A 17,442-nucleotide genomic window follows, 5' to 3' on the forward strand; every position below is an offset into this window, starting at 1 on the left:
TATGACTAAGATGGAAAAAATTGGAGCATAGTTGCTTGAGTGTAGATGACTTAGGCAAAGGGGAAAAGCCAATTATCCTGTGCTGAAAGATTTTAGGAAATAATTTTGAAAGCTTTTCTATTTGCATAATCATTTTGCATCAGTGTGGGATTGTTTATCTTTCTTTATGGGCTCATACTGATAAATTGTAAATTGTACTTCCTATAATAGTAGTACAGTAAGATATCCTTTCCTTTTCAAGTAAACCCACTATTTTATGACTTTTTAAAAGGCAAGAAGTTTAGTTATATCGTTTTGTATTTTGATTTTTAATTATACGTGCTGCCCATGTTTCTATCGCGTTATGTTTTCTTTGATAAAATCAAGGTGGTGTTGGTGTACAAGAAAACTGAAATTAAAGTGTGTTGGAGGAGGTCACTGAGAGGGCATGATCACCAGTTAATCTCTGTGCTGGACCTGGGCAATTGGAGGCTCCTCACCTTCTCCACAGTCCTTAGAATCTACTTTCTGCCCACCATTCCCACAGTGGGAGTTGTTTTCAAGGACGCAGCCTTGAGAGAGTAATGTGTTGTTGAGACCATCTGGACACTGTATGTGACTGAACCCAGTTAAGGCTGCTATATAAACTTTTGAGATTCTGGTGGGTGGGTTCAGGGATCTACTCAGCTTGAGGTCACCCAAGACAATCCTCATATGTAAGTTTCCTTACTTATGAATACCACCAGCCACCAATCTGGAGTGGTTTGGCTCTTTCTTTCATATCTCCATGTCCTCTACGTATGGAGGCCTGTTTCACCTGGGAAGCCACCAAGGTTTGCCAATTAGCAAAGAAATAAAAAATGTCTTGTAGTTTAGAAAAATAGAACAGTAGAAGTCTCACATTTTTATGTGTTTTAAGCCATTTGGGATTTTTTTTTTCTCAATTATAACAACTCCTAATTAGACACATCTGATATACTGAAATAACAGCTGAATAACATAAAAAAAGGAGAACCACTAGCTAGGACTACTTTGCTATTCTCATTTTATCATGAAGTATAATCTGAATCTTTTCAAATGCCAGATTTAAATAAGTCATATTTTATATGATTCTCTCACTCTGTTATTTTTCATTCACAGAAGTTGCAGGGAAATTTTGAGTCAATATTCTCTTAGATTTTTTTTTTTTTTGAAATTTTCCCTGGAGTTAGAAACAATGCTTAGAGTTAGGACAAACTTACAGATTCTCCTATTATGTGACTTTCATAGGTACGGAGAAGAGAATGATAATGGTGGGAGGAGAGGAGGTTCAATATGCATCTTTCTGACTGTTGATGTTTTAATTCTACTGTTTATTCATTTGTTCATTCATCAGCATTTGTTGAATATCCATGATGTCTCTGGGAAGGAGTGGGTAGCAGAGAAATGCAATCTTTGCCCCTGTGGAACTCCCAGTTCGAATGAATGGAAGATATGCCAGCCAGTCATTACACAGTGGAGTGAGAAATGTGGTGGGGTGGAATGGAACACAGGACAGCAGCACAGAAGCATTCTAGGGGTTGTGGAGACAAGTCAGTGGTGTCCCTTGAGGAAAGTGTCATTTTGAATTTAACATTAAGGAAGGAATTGCCACCTGAACAGAAGAAAGAAAAAGGATATTTCCTTTAGGAAGAATCACATGCACAGGCATGGAAAAGATAAGCTTACTGGGGGAATGTGTGTGGCCTCCCATGGCTAAAACTTTGGATGCCTGTAAGGGGTGGCAGGTGAAAACGGAGAGGAATGTGGCAGCCAAATAATATTCCAGAGGTGATGGAAAACAGTCTTTCTGTCCTACCCTTGAAACCCTTTTCTTAATTTTGTGAAATTTTTCTCATAGCAACTGTCTACCCTGGAAGTCACTAGAAGTCGGATTTGTACAGCTTTGAACTCTCCTGATTAATGATCAGTTCTCCATTTCACTTTCTAAGGTGTACCCTAGGCCTAAGTCCCATAACTATATCCTTAAGTTGATAAGCCGAATACAATTCCTTTTCTTCAGTCTTAAATACCAGTGAGTGCTGTCGTGAATTGATGGACCCCTGTTATTTGTGAAATTACCTCTATTGTTCCAGTCTGACAAATTACTAACAGACACACATCACAAAAATGCCAGGCACTTCGGCTCATTTAACTGCTTTCATTGGCATTTTATTCCTCCCCCCACCATGATTACTGTCACTTTTTTTTTTTAGCTCTGTGTTAAATCACCATCTAATTATGCATCATCACAGCAACTCGTAACACTTGAGCGTGTCTCGCTCCTAAATTCTAAAAGCAACTCTGTTGAGTCAGGCTCACAATGAGAGTGTTGTCACTTCTCTTGACCTTGCTTTACCCTCTGGGAGTTTGGGATTTTTGAGTTCCACGATTATGGTGGGAATCTGCGCAGAGAGTGGTTTGCTTTCGAAAAGTTCATTGGTCACTTGGGTAAGGTGAGAAATAAGGAACAAAGCAGGAGGTCATCTCCCAGCTGTTTCATTCCCAACCTGACTTGTTTTCCTATTTCTAATGTACCTTTTTAATGAAAAGGCATTGACAGATGTGAAGTTGGAGGTTGAATCTCGAGTTTTTGACTAAATATGATCATTTGGGTCAAAACACTTAGTATGGCTACAGGTCAATTAATCTGTCATCTGTTAAATTAGCATAATCCTTCTTCTTATCTCCTGGAGATGTTATGGGGATAAAATATCCTAAAGTATTGCATGGTCCCCACTTGTTAAAGGCAGACTGTTCAACATGACTTTCAGGGAATGTTGCCTTTTCCTTATGTGAAGCTATGATTAGAATCTGAATCTCAGAAATTATTCTGTTGTTACTAACTGGGAAATTTCAAGTGGTGGATTTAGGGAGTCCAGCAGAAAGAGAATCAGTTTTGATCCTGTTGAATTCCCATTTGGAATGTGGAGTCTAGGTTGAGTGGAGCATGAGAATCAGCCATTCTCCTGTGCTCCCCAGTGTATTTCAAGGGCTCGATGATGTCTATTTTCATTTCTCATATATTTTTATTTTGATGCCTCTATAAGAATACCAAAGAATTTCAATAGGTTTATTTATAATCATAATCTCATCTGGGATCATCACCTGTTCCCATTTATCAGCATTGCCAAGGAAAAGTGGTACATTTTTATTTTTATTTTTATTTAATGAAGAACCAGCTGCTTTAACAGATGTTTCATAAATTTAGAAGATGCCCTGCACTTCTTTATCAGTGAAAGAACACCTAAGTGCTCTCTGCATATGCAACAACTCATATAAGTACTTTGCTTCCTTGGCCATTAAATTTCTTAGAATAAATTAATTACAAATTACTCAGATCCCCAAATCAGTAATCAATATACAAAGGCAAATTGCACAGGCCCATAGATCTTCCCCTTTGTGTTTTATCTTGAAGACCATTATTCTAAAAGGTATGGCTGTAATGTGTGGTAATTGGTGTTTCTCCAGGCTGGCTTAATCTACAACCCATCAATGTTAAGTATTATAATTTCCATTTAAAGATAAAGAACTAGAAGTTTAGAGATAGCAAGGTCATCCAGCCAGCAATAGCAGAGTCAATATTCAAACTCAATTCTCTCTGACTTCAAAACACAAGTTCTTTTCATCCCTACCTGCCTTAACCAACTAGGCATCATTCTATGAAAATGTCCTAGTGAATGCATAAGAAATACTGTGTCATAATTCTCTGAAGAGCTATACTGTTTAAGGGAGTCAAGAAAGTCCTGTTTAATAACCTCAGATTATTGACGTTGATTAGGAAGAGAAAGAATTAGGGCTTTTACAGAGACAACAGAAACAAAGAGGATTTTATATTGTCATGCATCCTCAGGAAGGTTGTATGCAGTCAGAACTCTAGGCTGCAGGTCAGATTTTCTGGGAAGGAGAAGGAATCTAAGATGTGCAGGTGGGGGTGATCAGTTAGTATTAGAGGGTTCTGCTGTGCTCTTGAATAAATTATGGACTTGAAAACATCATCCCTGATGTCTATGGAAACTTCCTCTTAGAGTTCACTATGCTAAAGGTTAGACATTGTTTTTCATGCTCTCATCTTCCAAGTTACTCTGCATCTTTGAAGCAATAACTATGCTATGAGTTGGAAAATTAGAATATAGTTTACAATTTAATTTCAAAAACTTTACCATCATCATTATTCCCAGTCAGCTTAACACAGACACTTGTTTTATTCAAGCTGTCATGAGCGTTTTCAAAAAGCACTTTTACTGATGCTTCCCACACTCTATTTCATTTTATTCTCTTCAAATTAATTAGAAGAGAAACAAAACACAATTTCCAGTTGTTTCCCTGGATGAGTATTTTTTTAACTATCAAACCTGAGTTATTTTCCTGGTGTTGCCTTGAAACCAGGTAACCTTGTTTCCACATTTACTCTTCTCACATATTTAACACTTCTTGCCAGGTATCTATTCACTCAATATCCATCCATCCATCCATCCATCCAATGTGTCCATCCATTCCTCCATTAATCTGTCTAGTTACTAATTCACTTATTAATTAAGTCAGTTATCTTTCACTTTCTTTTTGGACGTTGTGATTATACTTTATTGAAATATTTTGTAAAACTGACAGTAACTAAAATGACATGTTTTTATGTGCATGTATTTTATTGTAATAATAAAGAAGATATTATAGAAAATTCATGATATACAGACATGTTTATGCCCTGATTATGTGAGTATAAATTGTTGTACACTTATCAAATGCAATTTGGCAATATGTTTCAAAATTTATAATGTATCTGCTTTTTGACTAAGTGAATTCATTACTAGTAATTCATTCTTGAAACATGCTTGCATATATAGAAGACATATGAATAAAGATTAAAATAGAAACATTGTTTAACTATAGATAACCTAAATGTCTACCCATAGAAAGCTGCTAAAAAATATCTACCTATTTTCTTTTGAAATACTATTTTAAAACTCAATTTAAAAATTTCCCAGACTTGCTCCTTCAATATTAGTTTTGCAGGTTAATTAAATTTGACAACAAATAATGACTTCTCCTGTTTAATAACTGACTCTCCTCTTTCCAAACAGGATGCCTTTCTGCTCTATTCTGAAAATGAATTTGTATTTTCATTTAACAAATATTTGTATTGAGCAGTTACCATACAGCCGGCAATGTTTGACATGCTTGCAGATAATATTCCTTCCCTCATGGAGCTTACATTACAGAGAAGGGAGACAGAGAATTTACAATAAATATAATAAACAAATTATATAAAGTCAATAAGTAGTATAGAAAAAAGTGAACAAGGTGAAAGATGTTTGGAACACTGGAGATGAGGCGTATGCTGCAGTTTTAAATAGAATTGTTAGTATACATTTCATTGAGAAAGTGACATCTGTGGAAAGACTTAAAGGAGAGGGAGTTAGCCAAGAGGATATCTGGAGTGTGCAGGGTCAGAGCGATTGGCCTGAGGAATGAGAGAAGTGTAATGGGAGATGAAGTTAGATGAATAATGGAAAGCCAGGTCATATGGGGTCTTGCAGAGCGTTTGAATGACTACAGCTTCTGAGTGAGATGGGGAACCATTGGAGATTTTGAGCAGAGGAATGACACGATCTGATTTAGGTGTTAAATGGGTGCTGTGTTGATATGAGACTGTAGGAGATCCAGTTAGGAGATGATTGTCATGCAGGTCAGAGATGTTGGTGGCTTAAATGAGTCATAGTGAACTTGGTGACAAGCAGGTGAGTAGATTTGCCTGAATTTCCCAACAGTAAATGATGGGATTTAAAAGAGAGAAGTCACATCGGTACCTCCTCATCAATTAAAATGAGGAAGGCTGTGGGTGACCAGGTTGGGAAGGAGGATTAGGTGGTCAGTTTGGGTATCTTAAATATGAGGTGTCAGATACCCAGCTGGAGACTTCAGTTAGGTTGCAAGAAATATAAATCTAGGGATCAGAAGACAGGTCAGCTGCAGTTTTAAGTTTGGGAGTCATTGGCATATGATGGGAATTTAAAGCTGTGAGACCCAGTGAGATCACAAAAGGTGCATAGGTGTCCCAGCATCGTGAGGTTGGGCGGGAGAGGTGGAACCAGCAGAGAACATGAGGAACAGCTAGTGAATTAAGAAGAAAACAAAGGGAGTGTATGCTGGAAACTTAATGAAGAAAGAGTTTCAAGGAGAAAGGTGTTCAATTCTGCCAAATGCTATTGACAAGTCAAGTAAGCTAAGGACTGAGACGTGGGTCATAGGGGTCATTGGTAACCTTTAAAAGAGTAAACACTACAATCGTAATAAAGATTATGAAAGGGTTTTTGTTTTAAAGTTGAAACTGAGAAAATCACGGTGAAGATGTATTAAAGAGAGTGTATTAGAAGGATAACTTTAACAGAAGACACTAGCCATTTTGAGCCAACAGATGTCCAAAAACATTTAAATAATAGTATGAAGCAGAGTTATGTAGATTAGATTATGTCACAATTCTTTTTTATTGCTTCCAGTTATTTAAATGAAAAGAATATGTCCGTGATTCAAATTAAAAACTATGTTTAAAGGTATACTTTGTGATGTCACTTTACTTTTGTTCCTGTTTAGCCCATTTTTTTAACCCTGATATCTTTCAGTATTTCTTATTGCAGATATTAGCAAATGTAAATATATACTTATCTTCCCTGATTCCTTAGTCAAAGGGTAGCATGCTGTAAACACTTTTTCATGCTTTCCTTCTTTACTAAACAATATAACTCAGAGGTCTTTCTACATCAGCATGAAGAGAGCTTCCTCATTATTTATGGTTGGATAGTATTTCATCATAGTTTGTTTAAATGGTTTTCTTTTGATTGACACTTGGATTTTTTCCTAACTTTCAAAATTAGATAATGCTATGACCTTACACGTTTCACATGTGTTCAAGTATATCTACAGGATAAGTTCCCCAAAGTGAGACTGCCTGGTCACATTGTTTGTACATTTTATGGACACTATCAAATTTCCCTCCCTAGAGGTTGTACTGTTTTGCATTCCCACTGGCCAAGATATGTGAGTTCCTGTTACCCTACAGCCTTATCAACAGAATGTGTTGTCAAATTTTTGAATTTTTGCCTATATGGTAGATGAGAAATGATATTTCTTTATGGTTGAGGCTGAGCACATTTGTATATGTTTAAGGATCATTTATGTTTTTTTCCCCTTTAAGGCTTCTGATCATATCTTTACCCATTTTTCTGGGGGTGTTTTGTTGGGTTTGGTTTTTTTTGTTTTGTTTTGTTTTGTTTTTTGATTTTTGATGACTTTCTTGTAAATTTTTAGGAGCTTTTCATATATTAGGGAGATGAACTCATGACTGTGATATGAATTGTAAATATATACTTTTTTGTTATTTATCTTCTAGCTTTGTTTTGTTTTGTCTTTTGCCATGTAGAGGGTTTTCTTTTAAATGCAGCTATGCATTTGAATTTATAATTTATTTTATAGCTTGTAGATTTTAAGTCAGTTAAAATGTCTTCCCCATTCCAGGATCATAAAGGGATTTGATATGTTTCATTCTAGTACATTTTTGATCCATTGGAGTTTAGCCTGCTATGTGAATGGCCAGATAATCGCCCAGAGGTTCCAACTCCATTTATTAAAATATCTCCCTTTACTTCCATTGATTTGAGATTCAACCTTAATCATACATCAAAATCCTACATGTATTTGGATCTATACTTAGACTTTCTATTCCATTCTACTGGTCTGCCCACATAATCTACTATCCACTGCTCTAATTATTGTGGCTGTAGACTATGCTTGGATTTAATGAGGTCCATTCTCATTCTCTTCTCTTTCAAAGTTTTCATGGCTATATGCCATAATTTGAATACTTGTGGAATCATTTGGTATACTTGTATTTATGACCTTAAACAAAATAAGCTTTAAGAATTGTTTGTAGTTTGTAGTTATTGAAATCCATTTAATGACCATTTATCCCACTGAGCACCTATTATTATTATCCTTGAGCACCTGTTATGTGCTTAGCACTTTCTGCATACTTGGGAACATCAGTGAGGACAACAGACTGCTGCTGTCTTGTAGCTTTGTAGCTGTATGAATTAGTCCTGGGTCTTCCAAGAAAAACTTCTATTTGATTATTTTTCACATCATCTGAGATTGAATTAAAACAGAATGTCAACTTTACCATCTCAATATTTTATGAAGAAAAAAATCTTCAAAATCTTGAGCAACAACATCTATAATAAATCATCTTTGATCTAGCACAGGAAAGAATATAAAGAGTGTGAAGAAAAGAAGAAAGTGCTAGAGAAAAATGAGATACCCAAGAGATATCTTGTTCTTCCACTTACTTTGGTTGAAATTAAGTGTCTATTTAGTACCATAAATTTGCAGTACTGTGACCACAGAAACATTTCAGCCATTGACAAGGCTAAGAAATGATTACTCATGCACTACATCAAGTGTTTAGAATTTGACTCCTGAACTGTTAATAATAAAATTGTAGTAGTAATTTTTTGGTTGAATTCAGTATTTACTCTCAAATCCGGTAGCTGTGATAGGATATCTGGTATCAGCCTTGGCATCGACTGAATAGTGCTTTTAGCACTTGACTACTTAGTATGACTTAAAAATAGATATTCTGAAATCCTTTACCATCAATTATTTTTTTTCCAAAGACAGAAGCCAAAAGATGAGAATAACAGAGGTATAATGCCTGCATGTCAGTGATGTTTCAGGCTTATGATAATCTTTTCCTTAGTTAGAAGTGTTATCAGTCCCAGGTAAATTGTCCAGTGAGCAAAACTTACATGGACGTAACTTACCTGGACTTTGCCCTTCTGCCACATAAGATATATCCCTTAATCCTTTAGCAACCACTACATACCTAGGAAAAATTATTTGAGGCCTTGGAGTTGCAAAACTAAATTATTCAAGGACATAATTTAAAAAATTCATTTAAATAGTATATGATAAATATTTAAAACTGATAAGCAAAATACTTTTCTATCGGTCTTTATTTATATTGTTGTTCTTGCCTGGAACCTCCATTTTCATTTGCCTTACCTTTCAAATCTCAATAATTGCCTCTACAAGTTCGTTATTATTATTATTATTATTATTTTGGAACTAACTTCCAGGGAGTTAAGAACACATCATTAGTTATCCATAGTTTGCCTCATAATGCTTGGATTAATACAATGGTTCTCAAGTTTGGCATCCATTACACTCACCTGAAGGGACTGTTAAACCACAGATTGGTGGGTTCTACCATCAGATTGCTAACTAAGTCTGTCTGGGATGGAGTCCAAGAATTTACATTTCTGACAATTTCCCATATGATGCTAAATGCTATTTATTAGCATCATTTTATTTTAGCAACAATTTTATTTCATCTAAAAGCAGCACTCTATGTTAATATTGGTTTACAGAATAATGAGGTCCCTACTGAAGCCTCTGTTCTCTTTTCATCAGCACCCTTCCCCCCACCTTCCCCTCTTCCCCTCTTCCCCACTTCCTCCCTTCCGAAGGCAACCTGCAAAGCAACAGCAAGCTTTGCTAGATTGGACCTTCCTTCACAAAGGAAGATACTCCAAATGGTCCCCTTGCCATGTGGAAGTGAAGAAGCTGAGGATAAAGCTGGCAAAAAATGTGCTCTGTTGAATGCTGCGTCAAAATACATTACAGCTCGGGACACAGGATGCCAGAAGCAAGTATTTTAAAGTAAATCTGAAAGCAAAGGTTAAAAATGTTGACAACAACATATGCATTTACCTTTCTTCCCATTTCTTCTTCTTGCTTTAAAGGTTTTCTTATTCTCTGCCCAAATACTTATTGATGGGAACTGATGAAAGGACAGAAATGAAAAAAAAAAAAGAAAAAGAAAAAAGAGAAAAACACAATTGTCTGTGACCTTACTCTTTGGCTTATGTTCATTAAAATGGTAAAACTGGATGAAGTAACTTTAATTCTGCTCTTTACCTTTCTTTTCTTTTTCACTCTTCATTCCGCTTTTAGAATGCTCTTTCTTACCTTGCTTTCCCTAGATGCATCTTCCATTGTTAGCACTATCTGGAGTTCAAAAATCTTTTCAGATGTAAAATTCTCTCTGCGTTTATTGTCTGGCTTTTAATTTTTAATGTCTTTCTTTTTTTCCCCCACACCTACTACTTGCATTTTTCTTTCCCATGGATTTGATCTTGTTGGCAGCTAGCATTGTCTCCATTATTTCATCCTGCTCACATAAATATTGTCAAAGCACTCACCCCTGTTTTACCCCAGAGGAGAAACTAATGGATACAGAATATGCTACCCCTTTTCTTTCTTTCAAAAAGAAATGTCTCCCTTGTAAGTTTCTTTATATTTCCCTTTAATAATTAATCTAGTTTTTGTTATTTAAAAAGCAGTGTCATCCCCTTCTAAAGATTTGTTCTATGTTGGAATCTTGTGAATTCTAATCACTCGTAGAAAAGGAAAGTATTATAAGGAGTGGAAAAGGATCAAAAATGAGGAAGAGAACACCATTTCACCTGTTGTATTTCTTCTCTTTTTTAAGGACAATTGTGTAAGATTTCAAATTTTATATAAATGCCTTAATTCTATATTGGTACAATTCCTAGCCTTCATGATACTTAAATAAGATAAAATATTAGACTATGTCTCCTAAAATCTGAAAAATACCTATTTTTAAAACTTACTACAATGGGATTATCTCTAGGAGACATATTCTCAATGTGTTATATGCAAATTTTGGTCAGTGAAATTATCATTTCAGTGACTTAGCTTTTGCTTTCTGAGCTTTTGTTTCTGGCATGAACCTGTGCCTTCTTAGGATCCCATCAAAGCATCTTTATATTTATATTCTAACAGGCAGAAAGGGGTAATATAGTGGCTTGTAAGATTTTGGCCTTATTGAAATAGTTTGTGGACTGGTATAGCAAAAAAAAAAAAAAAAATTTTTTTATGTAGTATAGTTGGTGTCAACTATCCCTGTGCCTCAGAACCATCTGAAGAGTTGATAAAAAACTACAAATGCCAGGAGGAAGGACCAACATGGCGGCTAGGAAGGCACTGAGCTCACCTACCTGCACGAACACATTAAGAACTACAGAGCTTAAACTCTCAGAAATTTAATTTCAGTGGCCTAGGGGAAGGCGGCAAGGAGTGAGTATTTTAAAAGAAACTTCTGAGTTGATTCTACAGTGCAGTTGGAATTGTGAACCATTGATTTAACGTCAGGTTGATGAACTGTGGATGTGCATACGTGGACAAGAGCTTCTTCGTGGCACAAGGCAAACTGTGGCTTCTCAACGTGTGTCCTTTTAGTGGCATATCTCTTGGTGTCCTAAGAGATGACTTGAACTCTAGTCCCACAGTGGTTAAGTTTGCCCCTGCCTCTTCTTTTGCATGGCTATTATATGTCATTACTTTGAGGAGTAATATAAATATCCAAATTACTGATGAAAATCAGGGTGAGAGGATTAAAGAGTTGGGAAGCCAGAGAGCATCCTTTATAGTGCAGAACAATGAAGAGAGTGCATATGCTTTTGTTTCTGAATCTGCAAAGTGTGCCTTGACTCTGGTGATATCCATCATGTCAACCTCTCCTGCAAACTTGCTGTTGTCTATCTATAGAGATGTGACATTAAGTAGCCCATATACTGGGTTATTTATTTGTTTATAGGTTAATTGTTTAGAATATTGATCTCCTGGGCTCATTTTCCCATTCTTTCTCAAACACCCTTTCAAATCAATGGACATAAACTAGGATAGATTCTTCCATACAGGGGACTCTTAAAATTCTTTCTACTTGGTGCCTTTTTAAAAAATCACTCTTGTAAGAAAGCATAATCCAGTATAAATATTGCTACCACTCCAGAAGTTACTGCAGGGTTTTAGGCCCTCATTTTTGGAGAGCTGCAAGGAACTAATTGGAAGACAATAAATTGTTGACCACTTGCCCTTTCGATTAATTTAGCAGTGATTATATAGAGAAAGGCCTCTAAGTTGCCAGAAAATTCTATAAATGTTTCAAAGGAAAAACTTGAAGATGTGTTATTCAGCTATGTGAGGGTATCCGTGGGACCAAATCTTCCTTTAAAAATGCAATAAAAAATATAAGCTTAATTCTGAGCAGTGGAGATACAGACTCTCACCTTCCCCCACTTTTCTACTTCCCACAGTTGTAATTGTACCGTAACTTCTGCCTTAATTTTGTAAGGCATTTGTTTTTTTAATTAGCAAAAAAAGTAAATTCAGAGCCTGCTGCTTGGCCAGCATGTAGGCATGTGAAGAGAAGCTGGGTCAGGGGCTCCCAAGGGCATGTAAATTACAGGATTGTGTGTAAACAGAGCTGGGAGGCCATTAAGCTGGAGAGAGCACTGCAGGGAAGCAGCATCTGGAGGGGAACCCTGATTTTTGCCTCTGGGCCCAAGAAATCAACCAGAACCTGAGGTGACCTCTCAGAGTGAGGGCAGAGGAACTGTTATGAGCTAAGAACTAGAAAACTGAATATGAAGAGAAGGAAGATTCCAGAATGGAGGCCTCAGTAGCAAAGAGGGATCAAAAACAGGAGATAGAAATGTAGGTATGGACAAATGATCAATAGGCACATGAAAAAATGCTCAATATCACTAATTATAAGAGAAATGCAAATCAAAACTACAATGAGGTATCACCTCACACCAGTCAGAATGGCCATCATTCAAAAATCCACAAATGACAAATGCTGGAGAGGCTGTGGAGAAAGGGGAACCCTCCTACACTGCTGGTGGGAATGCAGTTTGGTGCAGCCACTGTGGAAAACAGCATGGAGATTCCTCAGAAGACTAGGAATAGACTTACCATATGACCCAGGAATCCCGCTCCTGGGCATCCCGTTCCTTCTGGGAACCCTACTTCAGGATGACACCTGCACCCCAGTGTTCATAGCAGCACTATTTAGAATAGCCAAGACATGGAGACAGCCTAAATGTCCATCAACGATGACTGGATAAAGAAGATGTGGTATATTTATACAATGGAATACTACTCAGCCATAAAAACCGGCAACATAATGCCATTTGCAGCAACATGGATGCTCCTGGAGAATATCATTCTAAGTGAAGTAAGCCAGAAAGAGAAAGAAAAATACCATATGAGATCGTTCATATGTGGAATCTTAAAAAAAAACAAAGCATAAATACAGAACAGAAATAGACTCATAGACATAGAATACAAACTTGTGGTTGCCAAGAGGGCAGGAGGTGGGAAGGGACAGACTGGGATTTCAAAACGTAGAATAGATAAACAAGATTATACTGTATAGCACAGGGAAATATATACAAGATCTTATGGTAGCTCACAGAGAAAAAAATGTGACAATGAATATATATATGTGTTCATGTATACCTGAAAAATTGTGCTCTACACTGGAATTTGACACAACATTGTAAAATGATTATAAATCAATAAAAAATGTTTAAAAAGAAAAGAAATGTAGGTAATTCCAGGAGCAGAGAGAGCTAATATAGGGATGAGAGCTGGCAGAGACATCAGAAGTGAAGTGGAATCAGGGGAGATGGGCCAGAGGCCTGGATAAATTCAGCCAACCAAGAGCAGGTTGCTTTAGTTGTCTGAATTCTGCCCTTAATTTTACACTGTTTTTTATATCTTCTTGTTTTCTTTGGTATTACTTGGTATTAAGATTAAGAAACATATTTTATTCTTGCTGGATCTAATGACACTTGCTATTGGACAAAGACAACTCTACAGGTGGATAACTTGTTCCTTGAAAACATTGGTGCAGCCTCTGTCAGATGAGGTTTTTTGGATCATTTTTTATTCTGGATTATAACTTTCAGCTTTTTTTTTTTCCTCATTCTAAGAGTCTGTGTATCTCTAGGATCATTTCTCACTCATGTGCTCTTGTTGAATGAAATGTGTTTTCTTAGCTTAACAGGGCACATGTAGAATGGTAAAAAAAAATGTGGAACTTGATAGTTCTTGGCCATTACTGAAACAGTGACATTTTACTATAATCACTTGGAAATGTGTTCTGCTATAATTAAGAGATACTCCAAACACTGGCTTAAACACATACAGATTTATGTGGATCTGATACCAAGAAGTCCTGGAATGGTCCACTGTGATGCTGGCGGGGTCCTGGTTCTTCTCTGTCTCCTGCACACCTTTAGTCTAAGCAGCTCTCATTTCAGTGCTCTAGGCAGTACAAGAAGGAAACGGTATTATGCGACATGTACAGACTTGGGAATCATTTCTTTCCAATAACAGAAATCCTCGGTTTGAGTATCAGTCACGTAGCCATCTAGAGCTGCAGGGAATTATAGGGAAGTGAGTATTTCTGTCTTGGCACACTGTCAACTTGGGTGGTGGAATGGATTTGGGTAGACAGCTACCAGCATCACGCAAAAGCTTATGGATAAATGCGGGAGTAGCTGAATTCTTCATACTTGAGAATTAGACCAATTACAGGACTAATTTCTAAATTAATAGTGAGATTAATCAGCTCATACTGTGACTACTGCATCAGCCATAGTCCTCCAAATACAGTTGGATCACCTGGGCATCCTGCCCTTGAAAGCAGGTAAAAGCCCATATTGGAGAAGATCCCCTGTGTTTTCAGTTACACAGACTGGCTTCAGATTGCCCACCTGACTGGCCATCTTCTTTTCATTTCTCTGGCTACTGAATCTCTCAGATTTATGCTCTTGTTTCTCAGGACTACCTCAGACTCTGCTTCTTGGGGTGACCTGGAATCCTAGATTACTGGCTTTGTCTCACGAACCTCTTTTGCTTTATTGTGGTCCCTTGGTCCTTTGGCTCTGAAAAAAAGACATTCTCACACCCTTGGAACGGAGGCCATAAGTACTCCATGATGTCTGTGTAGATAGAATTGAGGGGCCATGGCAATCTGGTTTAAGTGTGGGCCTGGAGTTCCTCTCCTGAATATGTGTTGCATGGTAAGGCCTTGGTTTTTGCTTAGATTCTCTGTTTATTCAGATGGAGGTCATGGGGATTGATAAGCGCTTCCAGTTTGCTTCCTGGAGTGGTCACTGACATTTATATAGGAGGCTGGGCCTCTGTGAATGAACACATTTATCCCTAGATTATAATACAGTATTTGACAACGTGGTAACAGCCTAAGTTCCTGACCCCCGTTTTTTCCTAGTGACAATTGTTTCTGAATAAAACGTAGGCAGATTTCCAAAAATGTAGAGCAATATTTTTATATTTTGCAATGGAGAGAGCTATATGTAGTGATGTTTTTCTTCTTATTCAGAAAAGAGATTGTATTCTTATGTTCATAAGTGATTACTTAATCCAAACAAGATTGAGAGGGTGTGCTAGTCAAAAAAAAAAAAAAAAAAGAGGTGAGAGTAGTTGGAGAAGGTGACAGCAGGGAATCAGCAGGAGAGCAGAGCTGGCTGACACAGGGAAAGTTTTCCATATTGTGCCCACCTGGGTTTTCTTGTCTTCAACTTTCTGAAATGCTGGCCTAATTCTCATGTTTGTAGAACTTTGCCTTTAACTTAAAAATGTCTGAATAAGAGGTGACATAAGACCAGAAATCTCTGAGAGAGAAGAGTTAAAGCCCCATTGTGACTCAAATCTGAAACATGGCCAAGTGTCACAGAAAGTGGAAAAACCGCGTCAATTGTACTGTTTCTCCAGGTGAAAAGGCCACAAAAACCACAGATGTTTAAACTTGGAAGGAAACTTGTCAGAAGTGCTTTCTGGTGTATAGTCTGAATATTCTTTTGGAATTAAACAGTATCCCCCAGGGAAAGCAAGGATCTTAAATAATTTTCTTTAAAAACATTGATTTTCGTCATTAGAAGTAATGTATCTCTCTTTCTAATAAATGTAAAGAAGACAGAATCTTTTTTTTTAAATCAACTTCTTCTTGGGGTTGGTCTGCCCTCTAGGTATACTTCATTTACAAATTGATCAAAACTCAGTTAATGACCTTCACTTAGGCTGTTGCCTTCTAGTCCTTCTCTAGAACCTGCCTCTTCACTCTTTGTCGATGTGGCTCTCCCCAGCTGTCTCTTCCTCCCATGGAGACCATTACGTACAGGTAGAGAAGTTCTGGAACATGTGTTAGTGTTCATCCCTACAGTTTTTTGCTATTGAGCTTCATTATTGCGAACAGATTGCAAGTAGATTGTCTTTAATATTCTCCTGAAGCATATTCATTTTGTGTGTCGGTTGGTGAATACCATTGTGGAATAAACATGCCATTGTTAATCAGATATAATTGGTAGTTAGGTCATTTTCCCCTCAAAAGTCAGAAGAAATACAAATAAGTTCTTATATTTTGGTTGGTCTGTTACAATCAAATGGGAACAAAGCACTTACATTTAATTTGTAGAAGCCACTAATTCTTGCCTTCCTGTTAGTTGTTTCATGATGTTAGGTCAACAGTACTACGTGAAACAAAAGTATTGTATCCAAAACGGAAGGCCTTTTGGATTTACGTCATCGGAGTCTAGTAGTTGACCTTGAGCACAATTTGAGGCAAGGAAGAACTGAGCTCAAAAGGACCTCCAAATTTGGGTCAAATCTGGCAATATTTAACAAAAGAAGTTTGAACTCAGCATGCAGTCAATATGTGATAGCTATGTAAGAGAGGGGATGTTGGGTTTTTTTGTTTTTATTTTTTTCTTTTCTGTTCATTCAAGAAAGATTATTTTTCGTCTCCATTGAGTAAAGAATGAGGGGATGTGGTTAGGTTGGATGACGGGAGGAAGTTTTTTGCGGTTAAGAGCTCTCTTTTCCACGAGAGAAGTGGTTTTCAGAGTGTACAGCCAGCAGCACTCTTCCCGCAGGTGACCTAAATGCCTTTCTGTCTGTAATATGGAAATGTCTGTATTCTGGGTTCTACTATAGGTAAATAATTTACTTGCAATTTTTAAATTTTAGAACCCTGGTAAAATTTGGGGGATTAGCAAGTGAGAACAGATGAGGTAGATGACCTGAGGGGTCTTTGAGACCTTTGATAACAATGATGCCATGGTCCAAAATATGAAAAATAAATGTTTTCTTAAAAGACAACTTCTGCCTCAAAGTGAAGGAATAAGATTTTTTTTAAATGGAGGTTCTAGGGATTGAACCCAGGACCTCATGCCCACTAAGTATGTGCTCTACTGCTAAGCTATACACCTCCCCCTACCCCAAGTTATAAGATTTTTTAAAGGCTGATTTCTTTGTACAAACTTGAGTAAACAATATAACTATGCATAATATACCTAATGGTTACTCAGACTCCTTTATATCAGATATTACATAGGGACCCAGGACTGGAGTTCACTGGAAACTCAGTTTCTTCAAATACTGTGTGTCCCCTATTCCTAGAAAAGAGTGAGTAGATCGGGTTCCAAGGAGAACCCCTATCTGCTGTTGTTTGGAACAAAAATGTGAACCAATATAATTCTTTCACTTGGTTATTTGAATTAA

The sequence above is a fragment of the Camelus ferus genome, chromosome 15 (genome assembly GCF_009834535.1).
Source record: "Camelus ferus isolate YT-003-E chromosome 15, BCGSAC_Cfer_1.0, whole genome shotgun sequence".
NCBI lineage: Eukaryota > Metazoa > Chordata > Mammalia > Artiodactyla > Camelidae > Camelus > Camelus ferus.